Source organism: Neopsephotus bourkii, unplaced genomic scaffold (assembly GCF_033783945.1).
Source record: "Neopsephotus bourkii isolate Nb327-2 ecotype Australia unplaced genomic scaffold, CSIRO-AGI_Nbou_v1 NB_1181, whole genome shotgun sequence".
Taxonomy (NCBI): Eukaryota; Metazoa; Chordata; class Aves; order Psittaciformes; family Psittacidae; genus Neopsephotus; species Neopsephotus bourkii.
In genome coordinates, this window is record NW_026901666.1 from 4921806 (window position 1) to 4948006 (window position 26201).

General features: G+C 36.8%; 1 protein-coding gene across 3 annotated transcripts in view; it reads right to left on the reverse strand.

Moving 5' to 3' along the window:
* Positions 1–26201, reverse strand: part of BAZ2B (bromodomain adjacent to zinc finger domain 2B) — a 136587-nt gene that overhangs the window by 69780 nt on the left and 40606 nt on the right. Inside the window, exons 1-2 of one of the 3 annotated variants that reach the window (XM_061363830.1) lie at positions 10335–10826; positions 4027–4110 (exon numbers count right to left, since the gene is read on the reverse strand). The exons of 1 other annotated variant lie outside the window; for it this stretch is intronic. The gene's annotated coding sequence lies outside the window, so the exon portion shown is untranslated. Of the gene's footprint in view, positions 1–4026; positions 4111–10334; positions 10827–26201 lie in introns of those variants that run through there. One more of the 3 variants, XM_061363832.1, reaches the window with a different exon arrangement.

A 26201-nucleotide genomic window follows, 5' to 3' on the forward strand; every position in this document is an offset into this window, starting at 1 on the left:
AGTATCTTCACGATTACCTAATCTCAATCTCCTGTCAGTCTAAAGCCATTCCCCCTTGACCTAACCCTGCAAATCCTTGCAAAAAGTCCCTGCAATGGATGGCCATTTTAAGTAGACTCAGGAAAAAATATGACATTTTTAAAACGTGCATCTGTTTTGACTCCATCTAACAAGATAAACTTATCACTAAATGATACATGCAAATTAAACTGCAACTCAAGACTGTATTCTCTCCTACTTTGTAAATAATTGTGTTATTTTCAGTTAGAAATAAACCTCACTTTGAATACTTCTGCATTTATATATTTCATGATTATGCTAAGGAAAAATAACTTACAAACGACGTGATTCAGTTGCTTTACATTCCATGCAAGGTAAAGGGGCACACAGGCCAGGTTAAATTACAATCCCCCGTGATCCTCACTTCTTGATAAACCTCAGAACGTACTCCTGAAAGCTGCATAATGGTAGCATGGAATATGATCTATCTGATTTGTACCACAAAAAGTGAATGGCCGCACCAGGTACCTATCAGGCAACACAGCACTGCTGGAGTCGATGCTGAAATGACCCAAGTCTACTTAAAAGAAACACTTCAAACCCTAAATATCAATACTGAGAGCCTGATCTAAATAAATAAACAAAATTATTTAAAAAACCCCACACAAATACATCTATTATCTGTTATTCTGTACGTGATTAACAGCTTTACACATGTCTGTTTTGCAGTCACTGCTTTTATTTTAAATAAGCACTCCTTCGCCTTCTGTTGTTTTCACTTCTATGCTGGGTTAGGACAGGAAAAGCTGACACCACCAGCCTTAAAACACAAAAACAGATTACTGGAGATAGCTTCTTACACAGATGTAAACACAATCAGGAATGCTCACCCTGCAAAAGCAGCCTGCTAATACAGTTAATCTGAACAAACCACTCCTTGCAGAGCAGCAAATTTTAACCAGGTAACAAGAAAAGGACCCCATCATATAATTCACTTTGACCAATGCAAACGTGTGCAATTCGTACCACTGAAGGAGATGAGTGCTCATGCTTTAGATAGCAGGATGAGGATGGTACAGTACTATTCTGTGGAGATCACGTTAAGGCTCATGGAGACTTAGCTCATAAAGTGGAGATAATAGCACTAGATACCTGTACTGTAACACTTCCAAGCAGATTCTAAACAGCAAATAAGCATTGGCACTGCGTAAAATTGATGCAGAACCTGGACTCTGTCATGACCTGCAGAGGCTGAAATAATAGTATCTGCAGAACATTCAAATGTAAAAACTGGGCACTTAACCTGAGTTTGGGAAGTGCCTGAAAGAGTCAATTCTGCCATTCTGTAATCAAAATTAATGTTTCCTGTTCTAAGGGGGGAGGGAAATAATAACAATTATAACAACAATAATAATTCGATCACTGCAATATTTTATACTGACTTAGGATGAATACCAGTTTTTAAGGATTGTGGTTTTGTGCATGATGATGCAACCTAGGCAAGTTAAAAACCTGTTTCAAGTTCTCTGGAAAAAGTTGATCTTTCATTCTCTACACAACTATTTTTTTTATATCCTGATTATGAGACTTTGATACTTTGTTCATCTGCACTAAATTCTAATACAACTACTACATCTTACTCTACAGAAGCAAGACTGATAGCATTTTATGCTATTACTTAAGTTTGCAAGGACACTGAGCAAACTGTATCTAAACCTACCTCTGTGATTTCAAAAATCAAAGTATTAATCATTTTTTAAATACATTGCTGTGCTGGGTTCAGCAGTAGCAGTCATTTTTCTCCTTCTTAGTAGCTGGTGCAGTGCTGTGGTTTTGACTTCTGGCCTGAGAACAGTGATGATAACATCAATGTTTTTAGTTACTGCTCAAATGTTGAGTCTGACCAAGGACTTTCTGAGCCTCATGCTCTGCCAGGGAGGCGGGAAGCCGGAAGGAAGCAGAGACAGGACACCTGACCCAAACTGACCAAAGAAGTATTCCATACCACAGCATGTCATGCCCAGGATGTAACTGAGAGTTACCCGAAAGGGCTAGTTCACTGCGGGGTTGAACTAGGTATCGGTCGGCGCTCGGTCAGGCTGGGTATTATCGGTTGGTGGGTGGTATTGTATTCTCTTTCCTTGTTATTTCCTTTATCATTATTATTATTGGTGGTAGCAGTATGGGTTTTTATTATACCTTAGTTACTGGACTGTTCTTATCTCAACCCATGGGAGTTACATTCTTTCAATTCTCCTTCCCATCCCTCTGGGAGCGGGGGGAAAGAAAACGGGGGGAATGAGAGAGAGACTGCATGGCTGATTTATGGCTGACTGGGTTTAAACCACAACAATTGCAATTTTTTTTTTCTTAGGGTAACTGAAATAGCTACCAGGAACCCACATTAGAAATCCTATTCCAATAGTACTTTGAAAAATCAGTCATTAAATGTTGAAGGAACATGGAAAATAAACTACAAGCATGTGATTTCACTAGCATGCTTTTTACAGAAATTACTATTTGGCTGTTCCACACAAAACCTCATTTTTTAAGGTTAGCTGCAAAAATAATCAGAATATTAAGATTAAGAAGTATAAAGAGTATCTGTAGTACTTCAGGTATTCAAAAGCCCACATTTTTATTCCTTTTTTATTGTATTCAAGAATAAGATGTTAAACATTCTATTTCCTCTCATTTTGAGATACACAATAGGTTTGTTCCCGATTTATCCAGTCATTTTATAATCAGGTAATTTTTAACACTGAGATAAAAAGACAATGCATCGCTTCCTTGTTGGCAATACTTTGTGGATATGCCTGTTTCATTGTAGCTTACAATACAGGAAACTGAACTAAATCCATAAATAGACATGTAAGTAGGTTTCCTATAGGAAATCTCAAGAAAGTAACTGACAGGGAGGAGGGCTAAGCACCCTTACAATGTATTCCTTGAGAAGCTAGCATAATTTATGTTTGAGGACTCGAAAGAATTAAAGTTTGTTCTACAGTCTTACAAACATAATTGTGTGGTAGGGATCCCAGTACTATGAACATCAGGCCCCCATTTTCCAAACATTATTAAGAGGACTAGTTGGTAATACATTGTCTGGCCACTACCTAGTCTAGCACTCTATGACTGTTATCAAGCTTCGTCACCTACTTCTGCAGATACCTGTATCCTGTTCACGTCTCCAAATAACAGACTTTTTCAGGTTCTTTTCCTGAGAATCACTTGGTTGTCTTCCCTTCTCATATCTAAAGCTTTATGTTATATCTGGAGCAAGTATTCCTGCATATAATTACCCAAACTATCCTGTTTACTCCTCATTATGCATCCAAAATTTTGCCTCCTGATGTCTATCTACCAAGCTAATCTTTTCATTCAACTAAGCACTACTTATGCACAGAATACCTAGATACTTCACAGAGGTAAAGAAATTAATTTAGAACTCATGAAAGTATAAATGCACATTTATATTATTATACTTTTCCCCACCTACCAAGAAGAGACAAAAATGAGTAGCATCATTATAGAAACTAAGACACTGTAACACTCAGCAAAGTACAGCAGCAGAGCCTTTTCTGACACGCTTCTTGAGCAGGTCTTTAAAGCAGGAAAACTTGAGTGCCAAAATAATACCACAAAGAATTGCTTTGACTGGGCTTTAACAGGAAGGAAGAGCAAAACAGTGTCTGAACAGTCCTGGGGCAGCCAAGTCCATTAAAATCAGGAGTGTGAAATAAAAATGGATACTTTTATTTACCTGTTTCAAATTCTCACCACCCTTGCTTTAAAGACATCAGCTGTTCTAACAATAAAAGACAGACATGGTATCCTGGCAGCTCTAGGTGAAAGCTCCTGGGTCTCACATAACTAAAGACCTGGACTTGCCACTGAGAACTGCATTAATGAGTCTTTTTGTACTTTAACATGAAAACAGCTAACCAAACTCCTCTGCTGTTTTCCCTCCAACTTCAAGTATCCAATAAAATCATGGTCCAGGAAGAACAAAGGGAAGAACAATACCTTGAGGTAAATGCTTTGTCTTGTTTCATTAACACCAGCAGAGGCTCCTGAAGTGTTAATTTTCCACAGGATACATCAGGTCAGCTGTGAAAAAAAAAAAAAAAAAAAAAATGCCCAGCTGTCCGAACAGCAAAAGCACCAAGAGAACTTTTTCCGCAGCGAAGCAAGCCAGTTTAGCAAGGTCATATACTAACTTAAGATGTCTAACTTCTACTGAACTAATGCTGTTTTAAAGTCATTGTGGTTCACTGTACTGGATCACAGCGATGCTACCTCCTTTCCTAACTTGCCTGATATTACAGGATCATCCATGTGCTAGAAAGCTCTCCATATAACAACAGCTGGATTTGGCTTTTCCAACTCCTCTCTATAGGCACATCATCTAACAAGATGCTATCTAAATAAGCAATGGTAATTTTTTGCACTGTCTAAACAGGTAGGAATGATTTCTAGTAGCTATTTTGTATCTGACTTTTCAAGAAAAAAAAAGCTAACAAAAAACAACTACCCAAATCCAACCCCAAATAAGCAGTAAGTAAGATTCCAACATTTTGTTCCATTTTGTTTTATCTGACAGTATTTGTACAGCAAAAGAACAGCTGTCCAAGGACTGGGATGCTAAAGCAAGCTCTCTTCTTTCAGCAAAGCACTTTAATTAAACCTGACTGTCTTAGCAGAATAAGCCATTTCTAAATAAACACAGAATTGACCACTGAAGTCTTCACATGTAATTCTAAATACTATTGACACCTGAGTGAACCCTAAGTGTTTCATTTTTAAATGCAAGTAGAAACAAGTACTTAAGGTAGCTAGCTACCCTAAGTGATCTACTGAGCTGAACTAGTGTTCTTCTATTTTTAATTCTTCTTTTGTTCTCACTGTTTATAAAGCTGTGTGCATGGTATACAACAGACTATTTATTACCTAATAGTCCATTATACACACAAAAAGTTTAACACAGCAAAAATATCCAAATGTTACATTGTTACACTCAACTGAAAGGAGTTCAAATAACAGATAATTTAATGGGAACCTTCAAGAACACAAATTCAGATTTCTTCTAATGAATTCTGAAAACCTATTGTCAAATAATTACACTACGAAATGGCACCAAAGGAAAAACATCACCTTGTAGACTAATAACGCCAAAAGAGGATGGCGGCACCACAGGATGTGGACTGGGAGGGATGGAGTGGCCAGTACATTCTCAAGCGTATTATTTTGATTAAACATGAATAAGAGTCAAGTTTGAAACACAAAATACTGTATCTTCCAATATTTTTAGAACTCCTACAATTATAAGAAACTTCCAGCTCAAATATATTTAAATAAATTCTCTGAACAACTGCGTATCAGCACCAAATAAACATGATAAAACACAGAAAAGCTATCTATGCAGACTGTTTTGTAAATCAATAGTTATATTCTGAAACCAACTGTTTATGTACGTAGCTCTCAACATTAACTTCCTTTAGTATTACGTAATGGCATTTATTATTAAAGAGTCAACAAACAGGATGAAGCAGGGTTGCTTCGCAGTTGGGTATTCTTGACCACTGCACAATTCGTCTACAGTTCTAATTCATTTCTGAATTCTTAAGAAGCACTGTAGTTTATGAAAAACAGCAAATCTCAAAAACATATTAATTGAATAGTGTTCAAAATATCTGTTAAAACTCAGCCTGCATTAAGGAAAAAAGCCCTAAAAAGCATGCTTTGACAGAAAGATGGTTGTATATTTATTTTTAAAAATTCTGCTTAATAGTTCAGTAAATCTTTTCAGTCTCAGAACTTGTTTCTTCATCTCCCACCAATAAACATAAAGCAGTGCATTTGCACAAGACAGTAATTTCAAGCATTTTAATTCTCTAAGAAGTGTCCCGGAGAAGATACAGAACGAAATGGCAAATGTAACACAAAATAGAATTACATGCTGTGGCCAAGAAGTTCAAAACTGGGACAGATGAAGTCAAGGCCTTTTAATGCTTTTCCAAAACATGACTTTCCATCTGTCAGCAGCAGAGTTTCAGCTTTTTTGCTGACTTTTTGTCACTCAGACTTGGTGCCAGATTAGCCATCGTACCGTACACCTCTTCCCATGTTTCAAAAGCCAGACTTCAACTCCTCAAGCTCAAATCCAGGCTTAGCTCCAATTACAGGTACCAACAGAGCTTGAGAAAAAGAACCAACAGAGGAAGGGTCTTGCTGAACCTTTGATGGCAAAAGCTGGCACAGGTTTGCCTGGCAACTGTTCAAATTCCAAAGTCCTAAAATTCATGCTTGTGCCAAACACACTGGTCAGTATCTCCATAACTGAACTTTGCTTATCTTTGTGAAACGTAACGTATCTGTTTAAACGTACATATACAAAAAACTCACTACAAAACACTTTTTCCCATTTGGGTATTATTTTGCTACATGTTGGGGGGGGAGCACATATTAAAAAAAATAGGCAGAGAAAACATGAAAATATCAATGGAAACAGTTAAACTTTAAAAGCATAACCTAAGGGGAAGATAATTGGGGGAAGAAGTGACTACAAGCCCAGCTATCTATGTGTATGTATAAACTCCACACTAGTCAAAAGTAACCAACTTGGAGCTACTCCACGGGCACACTCCTGTAAATCTTTCAAACAATAAAGATGCAGAGAAAAGGATTCCTTTTTACCTTGCAGTCCTAAACTTACAAACTACCATAAGAACTCATGTATTTCAACATGAAGGAAGGGGGCAAGGATGTCAATCAATTCTATAATAAACAGTCTGGAGTCTGCATTAGTTGCTACTTTTTTTAGAGGTTTTTCATCATTAACAATTAAGATACTATTTTACACCTACAAAATTGCTAAAACTAAAACAACCAGCATACTCTGATGAGAAATGAGTTCTTGGATACTAAATCAGAGTTCCAGAAAAGCACTCGGGAGAAAAAAAATCTTTTGAACATGTACCTGTAGCAGTCCCACGCTTTGTGCTGGGTCCTGATTTTTACAGTAGCACCAAACTTCAGTCTCATTATTCTAATGCTAATAGTTTCACATTTAAACAAAGAGAAAAATCCAAACATCTAAATTGTACAGTCAGTTCTCCAATGCCAGCAAAGACTACTTTTAGCCTATGTGATAGTGAAGAAGTGTATTAGCTTCTCATGTCATTAAGTGACTTCTGGCACCTTGATTAAAGAACTTTATCATTGAGGAATGCTAATTCCTCAGCTTCAAACTCTTAAAGCACGTTGTGGTGTCATCTAGCAGGAATGCAATGGCTCCCACTAATAGTCTGAAGCAGCAAATCTGAGACAGAGATAAATGGTTTCCACATTAACACTGTTCCACTCACGTGGGTCTTTGGAAATCCAGAACCAGTTCTAGAAGGAAGTGTTTTGTACTACCCATCGATTTACATCAGCTTCATCACTGGCATCCACCCTCATTTCCAAAATAGCTTTCTGATTTGTTCATTGTTTCTTTAAGGCATTATGATCTTTACAATAACTGAAACATTTAAGTAAAACAAACCTAACAACAGTAACAAGGGAGAAGGAAGTCCACTGAAACTGAAGCTTACCTTAAAAGAGTAACTAGAAGGAATAATAATGGGGTTCTTGAGATACAACGAAATAAAACCAAGCCTCAACAGGAGCCACAACAGTTATTACCACGTCAGAACACTATCCTCGCTGACTCCATTCACAATATTGTTCTTACAAACCAAGCAGATGCAGATCTGACATCTCAAAGTTATTTACACACTTGAAGGAAGTGGTTAAACATAAAGAACCTGACAGATTGCATTTTTATTTCCACATACTGGTGAGAAATAAGATAATAAACTGTCCATACTTCCATCTACAAAAACAAAAGTATTGTCAGAATATGTATCTAGATCTCAGGCTTCTACCAAAGCCACTGGTAAACATTACATTTTCCTACATTATTAAATAATACTAGATTAAATACCAGAGTCCGTTTCAGCTATATCAGGTGTTGTTTTCTTGGCAAAGCTTGGTAATAATTTAAAGATCAACAGTGGTACACAGTATTCCCATAAACCATTCTTCCAGAATTTAAAGGCACTCTACAAAGGCAAGCTGGTACATCACGGTCATATTCGACTAAAAGTTAAAACCATAGCTTGCCTCTTCGGCAAGATGGGGAAGAAGCCTAAGCAGTCCCCACTCCTGTCACAGAGCATTCACTTCTGAGGACAGCAACACCAAGTGCACAAGTGACAGCCTGTGGCTGCACCCTGGAGTAGGATCTGCCCTTTCCTGTGCAGCAAGAGCAGCTGCATCCTCCACTGCAGCTGCCCCTACCACTTCCCTCTCCGCGGGACACAGAACTGACAGGCACAGAAAGGCAGCACCCATCAGGGCTGCCCCTCCTGTTTTACAGGAATCCAGTTTGGTTAAGTAAGCTAAGCTGAAGCTTTGAGCCAACACGTTCAGCTGTGACGCACTGAGCTTTGAGCTTGAGACACTTTATAGAGATAGAGCATGCAAAAAATAAAAATAGCAAGGGAAATGTTTTTAAAATGCCAGAATTGTATGTATTATGCTGGAAAAAACTGACAGGAGTACAAGAAGCCAGTTACACAGCGACAGAGTGCAAGCCTGCCGGAAGACAACACACATGTTTCACTGGCACCCAAATCAGGACATTTCTTAGACACTGTCAGTATCGAGCATTACTACTTAGTTAGAACATGAAGTTATATAGAATTTTATCTAGTAACAGGAGTTCAGTATTTTGTTAAAAAATTTAACAGACTCTTGTTTTGTAGGAAAGTTTTGAAATACCAGGTCTTCACCATCACTTGAGACGAGAACCCCTTTCACAAGTTAACGTAGGTTGTACCCCTCTTCTTTTCTTCCCCATGGCATTTTACTGCTTTGTTCCCCTCAAAGTAGACCTGTATCTACATGTTCTAGCAACTCTATTGTCCACACCCTTTTCCCTATATAGAACAATCCACATGAACTAATAGGTCAAGCATCTCCAAAAACCTCTTTGTACACCAAGCTGGATAAACACAGTCTCCTCCTTACCTACTCATTCTTCTCAGTGTGAACAAACATGTATTTCTCATATATGCTGTCTACAAGTTCTTTAATAATGGCTATTCAATCTGAAAATATATTTTAACTGTTATGAAAATACCTATTTCTTTTAGCTGAATCATATAAAAATATGATTTAGATTTCATTTTCAGTTCCAGTATTTGTCAACATAGTGGATACCTCCTGTTACTAAATAAAACTATACATGATCCTCTTTCCATGGTAAAATAAGATCCATAAAGTATGGTAATAGAAAAAGTGGACATTTTGAACAACAACGATTTTAGTTATGAATTCAGTACAGGGTTTTTTTCACACTTTAACTAGCTTACAAAAAGAAAAAGACACAATATTACTTTAATATGAATTTATATTGTTACTGAAAAAATTCACTTAGCACCTTCATAAATTTTCATGAAATAACCAAGAACATGCATTGGTTCTGTAACATTAATCACTGTGCATACAGTGCCACTTATTGTAAATTCTATGTCATTTCTACTAGTGTATGGTAAGACCAACATTTAAAAAAAAAAAACATTGTAAACCCATTTAACTGAGCACAGTAAGACCAAAAATGCACTGCAGCCATCAATTACAATAACAAATCTGTTAGACTGATACTATGGAGCAAAATAAAACCGGACTTGTGCACTGAGTGATAGCTGTCACACCCACCTAGTCCTCATCAGCAAGAGCCAACAGATTACTTGCAGTAAAAATAACACATCAACTGTAATAAATACAGAAAAAGGACATTTCCTGTGCATATAAGGAAAGCTAACAAAAACGCTGTTTTGTTTTGCTTGAAAAACAAGTTTGTCAGACATTAAACAATTCTGCAAGTGATAAAAATAAGCTATGAAATACCAGTACTTCGGCATGTGCATGAAACACATGCAATTTATATCACTGTAATTGTCCAGTGGGTATTCATCAGAATTCTTAAAGTTAATACCAGTTGTCTAGCACCTAACAGACTTTAATGGTTTGGGATTTTTTTACTCTCATGAAGATCAGATATATTTGCTCATCACTACTATCAGATAAACACTACAAAGAAGTAGTATGTCTGTCTTAGAATACTGAAAAACTGAAAGTTGCAACTCTATATATTCTTCTTCAATCTGTAAACATTTCAAACTATTAACCTGGGGAAGAGGGAAGGAGAAGGAAGGAAGCACAGAAGAAAAAGCACTGAACACTTGGCATGACAGAAGAACAGATACAGAACATTAACAGCTTACTGTGGAAAGTGGTTTAATCAGGAAGTAGCCATTATCCTGTCGCTAGAGACAGCACTCCAAAACAACAAGCCGGGGTTTTGGTGTTGGTTTGTTGCTTTTTTCCTCCCTTCAAGAAGGAAGAAAGCACATGCTATCGTGCCGGAGCTTTGCTGAGCCCAAAGGTCGCCAGACGTTTATTGTCAAAAGCTACCCTGAGAACGAAACGCAAGCAAGCATTTCAAAGCTGTATTTGAGGAAGCATCTAAAATCCACCACAAGCTCCCCTCTGTGCTACACACAAAACATGGCTGTCTTATTCAGAGATTAGCAATTATTGTAATGAGATACTGTCGGAGAGGGTCAAACAGTACTTCCTGCAGTTTACACATCTTGATTTCCTGGTAAACAAACTGCAAGGCAGGTGGAGCACTCAGATCACCAGTGAACACTCCCGCACGCATCACCAAAGCAGGCGCAAGCAGGCAGGCAGCTTTAGCGGCTCTGTAATTACGTGGGGCAACAAGGTAGCAAAAACCATAAGAATAACTGAACCATGAAGGACATTCTTTCCATACTCATCAGTACGTACTTGGTTGTTTTCTTTTTTAAACCAAGCCCAAGAGAAATATTTTATTTTCTTTTACATGATTCTTACGTACACACACACACACACACACACACACACACACACACCCCCGGAGAAAACTGCTCTCAAAACTGTTCTGGTAGGAGAAAGTGCTAGGGTTGGTAACCTGAATCAACCCTTGAAAAACTTGAAACTGAAAAAAAACAAATGCTGTGCTCAGAATTTAAGCATCAATCTCCAAAAAGCACAGTTAAAGAAATGTACTAACAATACTCAGAAATTATAAAAACTGACTTACAGAACATAATTTTTAAAGGGGCCCAAAAAAGAAAGTGCCTTTTTTTTAACTGCTTGACACTTTTCCCCCTCAAGAAAAATAATCACAGATGGACTAAATACACAGCAGTGAGAAAAGCTAGTTGTTTCCTACCTATAATCTTGCAACTCCTAAGCAACTAGAATAAAGCATATGGTCCACTGACAGAAAACAGAATTTCTTTACGGGATAAATACAATCAACTTATTACACAACAGACTGATGCAAGTGACAATGCTACAGTGCCTGTAGCACAACAGCACAAGGCGCTTGAACTTTAGCGTGAAGTAAAAGATTACTTGCATACTAGAGGAAATATGCAAAGACAGGGGAAGGGTGTGGATCAATCAACTGATTAATTCTCACTCTCTCTGAAAAACAGCAGCATGAAACAAAGAGACCCAGGGAACGCACCAAAGTAACATGTATGAAGAAAACTGAGATACAGAACATTAAAGTTTCTAAATAAGGATGACATAAGTACACTGAAGCTATTTTTTACATTAAGCTTAAGAAAGGAACAAAGGAAAGCTGTGAGAAAAAAAAACAAAGCAAGCATTAATGGAGAGATTATGAAATATGAAAAGGTGCATCTCCATCAGCAAACCCTGCTACTGAAGATGCAAGCTTGTGCCGCCACAAACTCCCAAACAAGGTAAATATGTTAACAAGAGGGATCTCTGCAACCAAAACAATACCCAAAGTATAACTTTTGCAAGTTGTGCTTGTTACAAGTAGTACAGCCACAATTTCCGAATCAAACACCTGGATATCACGCATTACCTTAAGTAAAACCACATCAAAACTTCAGCATTTCACTCGTTTTCTAATGCTACTCATCTTAACAAAAAAGAGAAAGCAGTCTTATCAAACAATATTCAGTGCTTCTGAAGAAAACAGTAAAAATCCAAACCACCAAATGAGAAGACTTCTGCAAAGACAAGGAATATTAACAGACTCTTCCCAGTAGTTTCAGTTTTAAGAAGCAATGTATGTTGTAAATATAAGGAGGACAAGTTTCATACTAGTATCATTGCAACCAAGCTCTCGCAGCAAGATTTAGGAGATAATGATCTAAAAATCTCAATCTAGGAATTGCATTTAATTCCAGAAACCTGCACACTGAAATACAGCCACCATGACTTTGAGTCTTATGAGACTCAGGGAGATTCGTGTACAATAGTTAAAATACTAGTTTACAAATGATTTTTCTAAAATTATTTCAATCCCTATGGCTCATAATGGGAAAAATATTTACTCTGGAACAGCTGTTTTGCATTGAGATAGCAGTGAAAGAAAGGGAAATAAAAATATTACATTGGAAACAGCCAAGCGGAAGGCCCATACTGAGTTCCTGAACTCTAGGGTGAGTAAGACCCTAGCTAAACTATAATCTGTGCAAGATGTGAGAAGCAGGGCTGTGTTTTCTACCAGTACAACCATGAGAGAACCTAAATACACTGAACTACAACCCACTACTTCCATGTTAAGTCAGCAAGAGAGTATGAAAAATGGTTCAGCAATTGATGTTCTCAGACAAATTCTAGAGCATTTGAAAATACTGGGGTCCAACACCTCAGGTCCATGAAAAAACTATGTTTATAAAACAGGCCTAATAGAATACTGAAACATGAGATTAAAAAAAATAAAAAATCACTGCTTGAGCTATGCCTTAAACATCCATCAGCACCTGCCCTCATAAAATGTCAGTGTCAACCTGTGGAGCCAAACCGAACAGTTAGTGTCTTTCCGGGATTTTTTTTTTTTTAAAGATTATCAGTTTTCTACATAGCAAATCCTAACAATAAATACCGAATATGGGTCTAGCTGTAAATATGGGTATTGAAAAATAAATTGTAAAGTATTTTTTAAATAATACATACAATAACTGTGAGTAAAATACTGAAGTGTTCTTTTATTGAGATTGTAAACATTGTCCAGGGGAACTAAATCTATGGTCATAAATACAAAATACTGAAAACTTTACTGTTTCTCGAGTTGTTTGTTGGGGTTATTTTAAACATCAACAGCTTCTTACAGATCATGGTATGCTACAATTCCTGCAAAGAACTTTCAGAAAGAATCACACCACACCGAGTATAAGCAGCACCTCAACACTGAGCAAAAAAACAAGTACCAACCCCAAAAGAGAGATCTAAACCTCTCTAGGGCTACCTATATCATTCAAGTAGCTCTATTCCAAATGAAGTTTTTATTTAGAACTTCATAGCTTACCCTGTGATAAAGAAACATAAAACCAACTAAGCCATGAATGTTGCTTACGCACACCTGAGAACATATAATCTCTATGCAATCCTGAGTGAATACCAGCAAAGCCAGAGACCAATATTTTGCATCACACCTTGATGAGATCACTTCACTGCAAAAACAGTCACTTAAAATAGTAAACATTTATGAATATAAACACTGAGACAAGGAGGCACAAAAGCACAAAATGTAATCAGTTCTAAGCAGTGTTAAGTGTGATGGCTTTGTAATGGAAAATAACATCGGTGCTTTAAAGTAGTTGACATAGTTTCAGGTCCTTAGGATCTTAGTATAAAAGGTGTAAGAAAAGCAGAATAAAAAAAACAGGACCTGGGGATGGGGAGTATCTGGGACTAGCAGATGTCCAGGGTGGACACAGATAACCTGTTAAGTAGAAAGACAGGATGATTGCTATGTTTGGTGTTAATAAAGCCATTTAGCTGGTGTAAACAGTTACTGGGGAGTATCCTGGACTAGCTGATGTCCAGGATGGGAGCAGTTAAACTAACTGATAAGTAGAAGGGCAGGATGATTTCTATGTCTGTAATATTAGTTAATTTAGCTTGTTGGGAAAAGTAAACGACCCTTAAAGACCACCACATTTTCTGTATGCATGCTGGAAACTTTCTGTAAAATGATGTATTATGCCCAGTGACCATATACGGATGGCCTGCATGGCAATACGGGGGATACACGTTAGGAGGGGCTATCCCCCGTGCTCCCGACGCCGCAATAAAGAATACCTGCTTGTCAACTTGAAACTCTGTTGGCAAGTTTGTTCCTGGAGTTTTCTCCGAATCAACACAATACCTAAATCCAGCATCATCTGTGAATATAACCTGCAGCAACAGCTTGGGGGAGTATTAACTCCCTGCAGTCATCTTTGTAGTGCATTAAATAATAAATCTATTTCTAGCAGTTTAACATGCAGACAGTAGCTGCATGGACAAATAAGGAGGGGACAAAATGGGTAATTCATTACTTACAGAAATAATGGGGGGCACCAGAACTCCTGAGGTGGGACACTAGAAGTTCTAAATCATCTTTTTACTCAAGAAATGCTAACAAGTTGATAGAGGTGAACTCCAACTAAACTACAAAAGGAGGGGAGGGCAGGGGGGAACACCAACCAACCAACTTTCTTCCTCATACTCAGCCTGTGCCAAAAGACTTTTTACTCCTGAGAGCCTTTTACACAACAGCATGGCAAAGCAAGTCCTATTTCTGTCCCTATAAATTATATTCTGGCAACATTCACAAACCTCAGTATAATTTTTTTTCCCCACATATGTTACTGCAGAGACCATTCTTGGGTTCCACTGTTACACAGAGAAACAATAGATGTTGAAACTGGTCTCCACATCTGGAAACATTAAGACACATAAAGAAACAGATTATCTCATTTCAGTTAGTTTCTCACCATCAAAAAAACAACTAAACCAACTAATCTTTAAAAACCATCAGTGGACAGTAAGTAATTTACATCCTCATAGTGATTATCGTCCTAGGAAAGAAGAAGGAAGAGGCTTGCTTTCCCAACTGGAAAGAGAGGCAGCTATCTTCTCTTTGTTCTACTGCCTCCATGGTCTGCTCACATATACTGGTCAGTCATACTGCTAATGATTTAGCTTCATTTTAAAGGCCCTTTGGTCCTCATTGACCTATCTGCCTAAAGCAAGGACTCTTCATCTATCAATCTGAGCCTTAAAATAGTATCTTGGAAACGGAATAAAGACAGTAGCCACTATAGAAATATCACTGAGAAACAGGCAGCCATAGTCACTCAAATTCATGTGGCCAAAAAAAAACCAAAAAAACTAGTCTGCTCTTTACCTTACTACACTGCCAAAAAGCATTCTTCATGCTGGCTCATTACCTAAAACCAATCACAAAACTACTTAAAATCCTAAGTCATTATTTCGTTAGTAGCTTTTCATACATTTGCTACTAGATTTTGACCCCACACAGTTCATACAGGGAATATTCTGGAAGAGCATAGAAAAATGCCCGAGTTATATAATTTCAGTACATTTTCATTTTCCTGCATCAAAACCTTCTCATAAGTTCCTTCTCATTTTGATCAGTGTTCATCAAAATGTCTTACTATTACTGAAACAGTAGTTTTAACAAGCAACTTGAAAACAAAAGAAACCTAAGCACTTCAGTATCTTAAGTACCCCATTGTTGTATGTACCAAAATACGGCATTTCATAATAAATTCCATAATAATTATCTTACAATAAACAGTTTAATATTTTTCAGTATATTCTAACTAAATATAAAGATTTGCACTTGATGACATTTGAGACCAAGGTGACATTTGTTTCGATGTTCTATATGCATTACTAACATCCATTTTAAAAAGCGTTACAGAGACTAGTAGTCTTATAGTTAAATTTTAATTTTTGATATGGTGAATTCAGTATTAACTATTATTTAGTCAAAGTGAAGGTTTGGAGGGAAAGATAACAAAGGTAGCAAGCATGGCAAAGAAATGCAGTGTAAAACTGCTTTTTTTTCCATAAAAATAACCATTAATTTACCATTTTATCAGGAAATTGAAATATAACAGTATTTTGAAAATATAAGGATTCTTCAGAAGTTTTGGAATGTTAGAACTATAAATATATATTCTTTATCTATCATCATAAAACACATACACATGCTCACAGACCCTCTGAGAATACAATATTCATTTTGCTGCAGAAGAACAGGCATTGCATAACAATGAGATTTGCTAATGAAATCAGCCATCAACCTGGAATACATATGTATCAAACCAAGACCTCAGTGTCATTTTCTTTTTGCGTCGTTTGTTCTTTTTCTCATTTTCTCTCGACCTTTCAGTATCTTGTCCTCCTCCTGGTTTCACTGACTCAAGTGCAGCAATATTGCAAAACATTTTGTTAGCACCGTATGTACAACACTTTATTTTACAAAATTTATTTATCTGTTTATTGCTAAATGTAGATTCTAATTGCATGGGTTCTGCAGTATTGTTAACATAGCCTTGAAAGAAAAATCAATGGGTGCTAAGGAGACAAAGGAGTTTCATTTCTCTGCAGAAACAGAAGGAATATCTAATAAAAATTGTGTGTCACTTGGATAAACTATACTTTCAGAGCACACCAATTAATACAAGGATTTAATATAGGAACAACACATTTAAAAAATCTTCTCTACATTTATCTAATGATTAAACAAAAACAGAATTTAAAACCATTACATGAAAAAAAGTGCAACTGCTTTGCATAAGCATGCAAAATCATCATGAGACCAAATAAAACAATCCAGCAAGTTCAGTAACAGTATGTATAAGCATGCAGTATATGCAGTTATACGAAACACTTTAGTGAAAAAGGGATGAATACTGAATGGAATTACTTACTCTACTACTCAGAGCTGACCATAAAAAATTAAAACATTACAAAAGTCTTTCAAAAACCCTTTTTTCTCATTATACTAATACCATATTTTGGCTTTGTGGGATATAGGCTGCCTTAGGTTTCATAGAAAAAGCAACCTATTTACAGCCCTAGCTAAAACAGTATCAAAACTCTGTTTTGAATTCACCCCTAAACTATAAAAACTAGTAATAAAACCCATTAGTTTTTTGCACTGTTCTCATTTTGAAGAGTTCATTACTATAATGCCACTATCAAGTTAGCTTTACTGTTGGTAAGTTCCAAAGTCATACCAAAAAATACAAAACAGTAGAAAATAAGTCTTTGCTGGTTTCTTTGGTAGGGTTGTGTTGTTTGGTTTTTGTTTTTTCTTCTCTCTTTTTCAACTAACACTCCAAAACCCTAATTCCACGAAGACAAACCGCCAATTTGTTGGTTTCAGTATAGCAAAACTGCACACAAAACTCCTTTGGAATAAATAAAAGTAATTTGTAATTTCTTTTCTGATTTTATCTTTACAATATGAGGAAGTTATTCAGTCATTCATTCTATAGTTCCGATGGCCATCACAACAGGAAACAGAACAGAAGGCACAAGAGACCGTTTAAAAATAAGAGGAGAAAAATCACAAAATGTCTGAAAATGGATTTAAACATCCCCAGAGCCAGTCATATCAAATCATCAGTACACAACCATCAAGGTACTGGACATAATGAGCTACGTAAGTAATTGAAAGCATAAAAATTTCCATAAACTCTCTTCATATGTGCTCTGATTCTAAGTTAACAAGCACTTATGTCATCGAGAGCTTTGAAAGCTGAAAGCATGTAACACATGGCCTTATTTTTCATTCTATTTCTCTCACTTTTAAATATATGCAGCTACATGATATAAACATCGAGGCATGTCACATGGAGTAGTCTTACCCTCATTTGTGCATTACCAGGTCCTAATAAAAAGATGTAGGAAGACTCTTTTCAATCACACGCTAACAAAAATGCTTCTGGTTCAATTACAAAGCATTTGTCCTTCTGTCAAAAAAGCCATCCATGTTACACCTCAAAATGACTGAAACTGAATAGATTGAGGCACAGTTAATTATAGTGGGCTCACCTTTAAAAGCAAAGACTACAACCTCCAGGGTTTGGAAAAGAGACACTCTAATGCAACAACCTTGACCCTTGAAAGTGCTGTGTCATTTTCTTCTGTGATGAACACTGACTGCTTTCTATAATTCTAACAATTGTCAAGTAGGCTAAAGAGTATGGGTGGCAGTTGTGAAATGCCTGCACCTTTAACAATGACTTATTACCCTGTAATACAGGTCAACTTTCCAGTTGAGCATCTTCTGCAAGGTGCTATAGGCTCTTGAAGCTATGTACTACAAACAACTGATAAGAATGGTTTTACTAGGGATCAAACTCGCATATATGGTACTAATGAATATAGAGAATTGTTAAAGGATATAGCCTTAATTCGAATTATTAAACAAGAAAATCCCTAAGATATCCACACCTACTGTACGTATGAAATATGTGATTTCTGGTACATAACTGCTGACACTAGGCAATCATGCATATATCTTAACTACAGGACATCAAACTTCATAACTTGACACAATCTGGCACAAACTGAGTTAACAGGAATGAGAATATAGAAACAAGTTACCAGATAAAAGTGAACCCTTATTCTACAAATATAGCCTCAACCTCATAACAAAACACAGATGAAACCATATCAACAGTACGCAGAATTAGATGCTGCCAGGTACTAAAAGATGTACACTCAAATACTTATCAATGAAGAAAAAACATGAACCCAGAAGTAAGACTGAATTTATCAACCATATTTATCCTCTCTGAGCTAATCATAAATAGCTTCTTCAATATATAGTCCAAAATGCTGCATTTTGATGGAATAAAATAAATACAGATGTCCACAGTATGACCATATTCTAAAAATTAACACTCTCCATTTGACCATGTTTTTTTGTGGTGGCTTAAAATCATATTCCAAAGTATTAACAGTTCCCCTATACAGTTTTAGTATTGTGCTGCTCTAGTAGTTTTATCTCTGCACATAAACACACACGCCTTCATTTTCAGTAACACACAATGCTTAGTTAAAAGCTATTTCTAGCACTTCATGCAGAAATTGCAAGCATCCTTCAAAGCTTACTTTTTAAAAAAACGGCAATCAGGTGTGCTTATGTTTTTTCATTATGAAATACCCCAAATTATACTGAATTATGATGACTACCATTTATCTACTTTTAAGAAGAAAAACGCAGGACAATTTATTAAAGCACAGGAGGAACTCCTCAACACTGGAAGGTCACAGCCTATGTGCTGAACTGCTAAGCAAAAACATCTATGATGTTCCAGAGCTGCCATTTTTCTTCCTTGACAAAGACTCCATCTGCCACAGAGCCATTTACAGCCTCGGAGTCAGAATATCAATGATTTCCAACCATTCTGCAAGTCTGCTTTCACCTTGACATCACCTCTGTAATACATCTAAAACAGATGATACACAGAACCTCTCTACAAGCACTAAGCCCATGCTATATTCAACTGACACGCATTTAAGCTGTGCTCTAACATACCATTTCTTTACTTCCTCTGAACGGTACAAGAATACTAAAACCTCTAAATTCTGCATCTTTTTCATTGCTGTGCTTGTTTTAAACCTATAAAGAAAACCTTTCAAATATTAACAAAACATGTGAAAACAGTTAGAAAACATATGATCATTCTAAAATCTGTATTTACATAATACACAGGCACACAAACTCTATTTTTTTCTTTTCCAAATAAACAATACATCCCTAGGAAGATCCTTATTAGAAACCACCATGCAGAATAAACTATCACAGCTTCATTAAAACTAACAAAATTACATTCAGCTCAACCTTGCTTGATGTATATACAAAATGATTTTTAAAAATAAATAAATAAAAATTCCAGGTTAGAAGTGGGACAAAAAAGAAAAGAGAATGTTGTCTTGCTGAATTAATACTTAAATAATTAGGTTCTCAGTTTAAAAAGATTATACATGGATCAATAAAACCAATTCTTACATATCTAAATATATATATTCATGTACACACACATATAAACACATACATGCTCTCTCCTTCAAGTATGGAAACACAGTCCATCAGGCTCATAACAAGACTTCAATTAATGTATTCCTTCATAGCGACTTCTGGGGTCTTGAAATTCAGGTAGATGTTGGTACTCCAGAATAATTTTTAAACGTGCAAATTTGTGGCTTGATTTTAAAGTGAAACTGGATCACAGGAGGAACAATTTTCTGTTACAAATATATATGTCTATGATTTCATGTCCAACTACTGATGTACAAACCTCCATGATGTTAAACACATGGGAGGAAAATATTTGAACACTGAACAAAGCTTGCAACCAACTTTACAAAAATTTACTTCATGACACCTGTAAAGTAAGTATTTCACAACCTCAATTTTGCCTCCCATCCTTTTTTCTCATTGTCTACCTTTACTTCTTCCTGTTACAGAAGTAATAGTATCAGATATTTGATAAATTGAATCTGTTCCATTTTACATGCTGTCTGCCCACTATTCACTTTGTTCAGGCTATTCTTCATATTCCAAACATAACCACAATTTAAGCCAAGAATATTTTTCTAAATCCATAGCAGGGGGGAAATGTCTGTTCATCCCCCAAAATACACTGGCCCTTAGAATTTCTCTGGCTAAACCACACTAGGGCTTGGGTAGACTGCAGTATAAGGTTGTACAAGTTCAGGCATTACCTTTGTGCTTGCCTTAGAAAGGGCAGGATCAAATATACACAGATACATATCCAACATGTTTATTTTATGACTTACAGCTATCCACCTGACACTCTCATATGACATCTCTCACAAAAACAAAAAAAAAAAACAACAAAAAACCCCCAAACAAAACAAAACAAAAAACAACCCAACAAAACAAACCCCACCAAACTAGTTCAATTTTACACCTACTATCAATATACATTTTAGTCATTTTTTATCTCATCTGCAATTCAACTACCCCTACCCATCTTCTCATTACCACTAGCTAATTACTTTGCAGTTTTAGTGATGTTAAAGTGTTCGGCAAACTACAGAATACAAGGGAGCACCTGCACGAAACATAACTGTCTCAAATCAGATACGGAACAGAAATTCCTTCTTCGCTATTTTTTGCACCCAAGAATCAAACCTGAAGAGCAGCACCAATGTGCATCCAAATTTAAGACAATTTTTCCCAAACTGGGAAAAACCAGGCACAACAGAAAAGCAAACACCTCTTGGACAGGATGTACTACAATGCAGCAGGGCTAAGGAGGTGATGAAGGTAAGGTATTCAGCATCAGATCTGGGAGACAACACTGTAAGAAAGGATGTGGAAGGGCAGTGCAAAAAACAAGAGCCAATCATTCTTAAAAATCCAATACTCTCACAGTCTTACAAAACAGTAGCTGTCTTATACCACATACTCCCAGCTGTGACGTACTGGCTTGACTCAGCAGTTCCTTGATGCTACTCTAATTCTACCTTTCTCCCTTAAAAATCCTTGGAACAAAAAGACAAAGTTGAAGAAAAAGATAAAATTTCTATTTAAGATAAAATCATAACATTGCTTATGTTTAAAGAATCTTACAGGGGTGATCTGGTCCCATCTCCTGCTCAAAGCCATCACTGAAAAGATTTTTTTCCTTGTGTCCAATCTAAACATACCGTCTCACTTCAAAACCATTGCCTCTTCTCCTGTCACTACAGACCCTGATAAAAAGGCTCTCTCCATCTTTCTTGTGATTCCACTTTATCTATTGAAAGGCCACAACCAGGTCTCCCTGGAGCCTTCTCTTCTCCAGGCTGAACAACTCCAGCTCTCTCAGCCTGTCTTCATAGGAGAGGAGTTCCAGCCCTATGATCACTGTTGTGGTCTCTTGTGGGCCCACTCTGATAGGACTATGTCTTTCTGGCACTGGGGATCCCAGAAGTGGATGCAGTGCTCCAGTATGGATCTCAACAGAGCAGGTAAAAGGGAAGAATCACCTCCTTTGACCTGCCAGCCACCCTTCTTTTGATGCAGCCCAGGATACAACTAATCTTCTGCACTGAAATGCAAATTGCCAGTTCATGAAGTCTGATGATTCTCATTGTCAGGAAATTTTCCCTTCTATCTAATCAAATTTAACCTCTGCATAATTTGTGTCATTTGCCTCTTTTCATTGTACACTTCAAGAAGAATCTGACTTTTCTTCTAACGCCTTTTAAGTGCCTCAAGATAACCACTAGCTTCCCTAAGCCCCCTCAAGGCTGATGATTCCAATTCTCTCACACATCTGTATTATGTCATGCACTCTTGCTCCCCATTCCTCTTGGTAGCCAACCCCTGGACTCACTAAAGTATGTCACTATCTTTCTTGCACTGATGACCCTAAAATTGGGATACAGCTCTCTAGATGTGGTCTCACAAAGGCTAAACAGGGCAGTGGGACTCAATTCCTTCACACTGCTGCCTACACTCTTGCTAATACTCTCGCTCCGCAATGCTGTCAGCTTATTTTGCTGCAAGAGTGTATGGCTAACTGACGTTCAGCTTGCTGTCTGCCAAAACCCCAAAGGCCTTTCTGCTATTGTTCCCAGTCTGTCCTGCTCTGCAAAAGTTTCTGAAAGTTATTTTATTCTATTCACTTACTGCTAATATAAATTGATAAACTGTTTATGGCCTACCAATACTACAAGCAATGAAAGAAGAGAGCTTGAACCACAAATCAAGAATAAACCAAGACCTTGTGCCTTTCACATATGGTTGAATCATAGAATCATAGAATAGTTAGGGTTGGAAAGGACGTTAAGATCATCTAGTTCCAAGCCCCCTGCCATGGGCAGGGACACCTCACACTAAACCATATCACCCAAGGCCTCATCCAGCCTGGTCTTGAACACCGCCAGGGATGGAGCATTCACAACGTCCTTGTGCAACCCATTCCAGTGCCTCACCACCCTAACAGGAAAGAACTTCCTCCTTATATCCAATCTAAACTTCCCCTGTTTAAGTTTTAACCTGTTACCCCTTGTCCTTGAAGAGAGGTGCTGATCAATAACTGCTCCATTACAAGCTGCTATGTTTTCACATCAGTTTCTCACATAACAGCCATCTAAGCTCTTCCAGTTATCAAGTTTAAAATAAAAGAACTCTCATTGTTTGTTTAATTAAGGGTCCCAGTTGCCTGCTCAGTTTTGACTCTTTTGATTCCATTATTTCTTCATTACCATACCAGGATTTACTACTTTCCTCAGAAAATAAATTAAAGAAAATTTAGTTTTGCCTAAGGAATTTTAAGACTTCAACAATATAATCAAATATCAAATGACTCACAGTAATATTACAAATTCTGGTAACAGCAAAATAGAAATAAACCACGTACAATGCACCTCCCTCCTTGAGCCTGCAACCCTTACGTAAACCATACTTTCTGGAGCTTTCGTGCAGTGAAGTCATACTAAAAGCAACTTTCTAGTTGAAACAGGAACACAGTGCTCAGATTAGCTATGAGCAGAAAAGTCCCTGAAGACTTAAGATTCAACAGGTAAGGTTGCAACAACTTACATATGGAAAACTATCCTTTCGATGGCTGACTAGATATATCTTCTTAACCTATACATCTATATTACAGAGCTACTTTATATTAAGACTCTGAAATTCAACTAGAAAAAATATTTATTGCCCGTAAGTGGCCAAAGCTTTGTATTTAAATGCTAAGAGAACACTGCTTTCTGTAAGAAATCAAAGCAAAGTGAAAACTCTCATTTAATCATATGTACTTTGACACATTTCTGAACTTTTAAACTTTTGAAGGAACTGTAAACAAAACCAACACTTTTTTTTGTGAAAAGGGATCACTGCTATTGCAAAGATAGAATCAATTTGCCTTAACAATACAGTGATACTACCAAAAATTCAATTTACATCTGAGCTCCTCCAGTTGCCATCTGTACAGTAAAGCTTAACAAACCACTTATTCCTCCTAACAGATGCTAATCATGGATTGACAATACACAATCAAAATCTGCTCTTTAACCCTTTCAATAAATAACCATTATTAAATCTGGTTTGCAGCAGCAGCACTGAAAGAGCTGAGAGTAACTCCTCCAGATGTTTTGTCAGTAGTGGCTGCTTTTTTGGTTGGTTGTTTTTTTAAACTGACTTCCTATTATAAAATGCAATACATCAAATGTAATCTGTTATTTTAAAACAAAACTGCAATAAAACTAGGTATTTCACAGAGAAATACACAGTTTATTATTTCCTTGAAACTTCAGTCATTTTGTAATTTCAATCCCATAATTGCTTTATGTTGCATATTAATTTGTTTTCATTGATAAATAAGTCCAAACACATACAAGCATATAGACCTACACATGCAATGACCATATTTGCAGACAAATCAGAAACATGCAGCCATAAACTACCTTTCTTTCAATTTTTAATGAGATGATTTTTCTCAAAATAACTGAGATGCAAAACTAAGAAAAAAGTGTAATTGCCTTCTGTCTTTTATTTACACTCTGTATAATTACTGTAAGCACATAAAACTTAAAATGGTATTATTTTTAGTTTTTTAGTCAATGTTAATTGTTGCTATTATACTGAAGTAAAGATATAATTAAATCTGCAGGTGTTAGACATGTATGAACGAAGTAAATTCTCACGTTCTTTGGGGGATGGGCTCTTTTGGAAGCTTTTATGTTTTTTCTGAGCTTGCTAAATGTACATCCACCTACACTGTCAAAAAAATCAAACTGCTACTTTTCAAATATTATTACTATAAGAAATTAGGAGAACGATTTCACTATTCCATAGAATTACAGAATGGTTCAGCATGGAAGAGACCTTAAAGATCACCTAATCTAACCCACCGTGCCATGGGCAGGGACACCTTCCACTAGACCAAGTTGCTCAAAGCCCCGTCCAAACTGGCCTTGAACACTTCCAGGGATGGGGTTGCTTCTCTGGGTAACCTGTGCTAGGGCATCACGACCCTCACAGGGAAGAACTTCTTCCTAATATCTAGTCTAAATCTCCCCTCTGTCAGTTTAGTCATTCCCCTTGTCCTATCATTACAGGCCCTGGTAAAAAAAAATATATATATATATCTCCACCTTTCTTATGATCCTCCTTTATATACTGAAAGGCCACAGTCAGGTCTCCCTGCAATCTTCCCTTATCCAGGAGGAAACGTGTGAATGTTCCTCAGCCTTTCTTCAAAGGAGAGGGATTACAGCCCTCTGAGCACTGTTGTGGACTCCTCTGGACTTGCTCTTACAGGTCTTTTGTCTTTCTTGTACTGTAGGCCCCAGAAGGTTTTGGGGAAGTGTAAGAAGGCTCCTTTTCCATAATCAAATGCACCTTCACATTAAACCTCTGCATAATTAAAAAGGCAAATACAGCTATGTATCTAGATGCTTAACCTAACTTCTGACAAGAAGAATTTAAACAGTTATGGGACAGGATCCAACTTAAACTGCCATAAAAGCATCAAACTTTCTTTTTTTTTTTAACCCAAATTCACCCAATATTTTCTTTCTTTTCCCCTTACCTCTTGGTACAGTACATTTCCTTAACTGCCAGTACCCAGACTTCCTATTAGATTTCACTTACAGTTCAACAATCACATATTTTTTGGTCATTTCTTTTGTTCTGAGACACAGCAGCTGACAAGTGATAAAGCACATGGGTTAACAAAACAAAAAAGAAAGATTAAGATTAAAAAATGTTGGCCTAATCTGCACATTTCTGCAAGTCTGCCGTCTTCTTATTTAGTTTGCAAAGAGGCTACGATTTATACACACTTAAGTTTCATTTAAGGGAAGGGCTTCTCTTGGCAACTTGCTTCTGTACTTTAGAACCAGTAATTCAAAAATACAAATTCTTTCCTGGGTCTGACAGCAAAAACTCAAAACATACTTTTGTTGTTCACCTTCACACTCCTAGTCACCTAGGCAAAACACAACAATGTATAACTCCATTACAGTGAAAAGAAACTGGGCAGTTTTCAAACCTGTCAAATCCTTACTTCTATTTTCTGTAGAAAGTGCTATTGACAAACCCTTTAACATCTTCCTATCCTTTGCTCAAGATTTCATTTTCTCCTCCATTCTCCCCCCACAAAAAATGGAAAAATTTGAGCATAGGTCATACCTACGAGATTCTTTTGCTAACCACAGCATTCACCAATTCCAGTATTCCTGTAATGGCAACATTTCTCACAAATGTAACTTGTAATCACAATTTT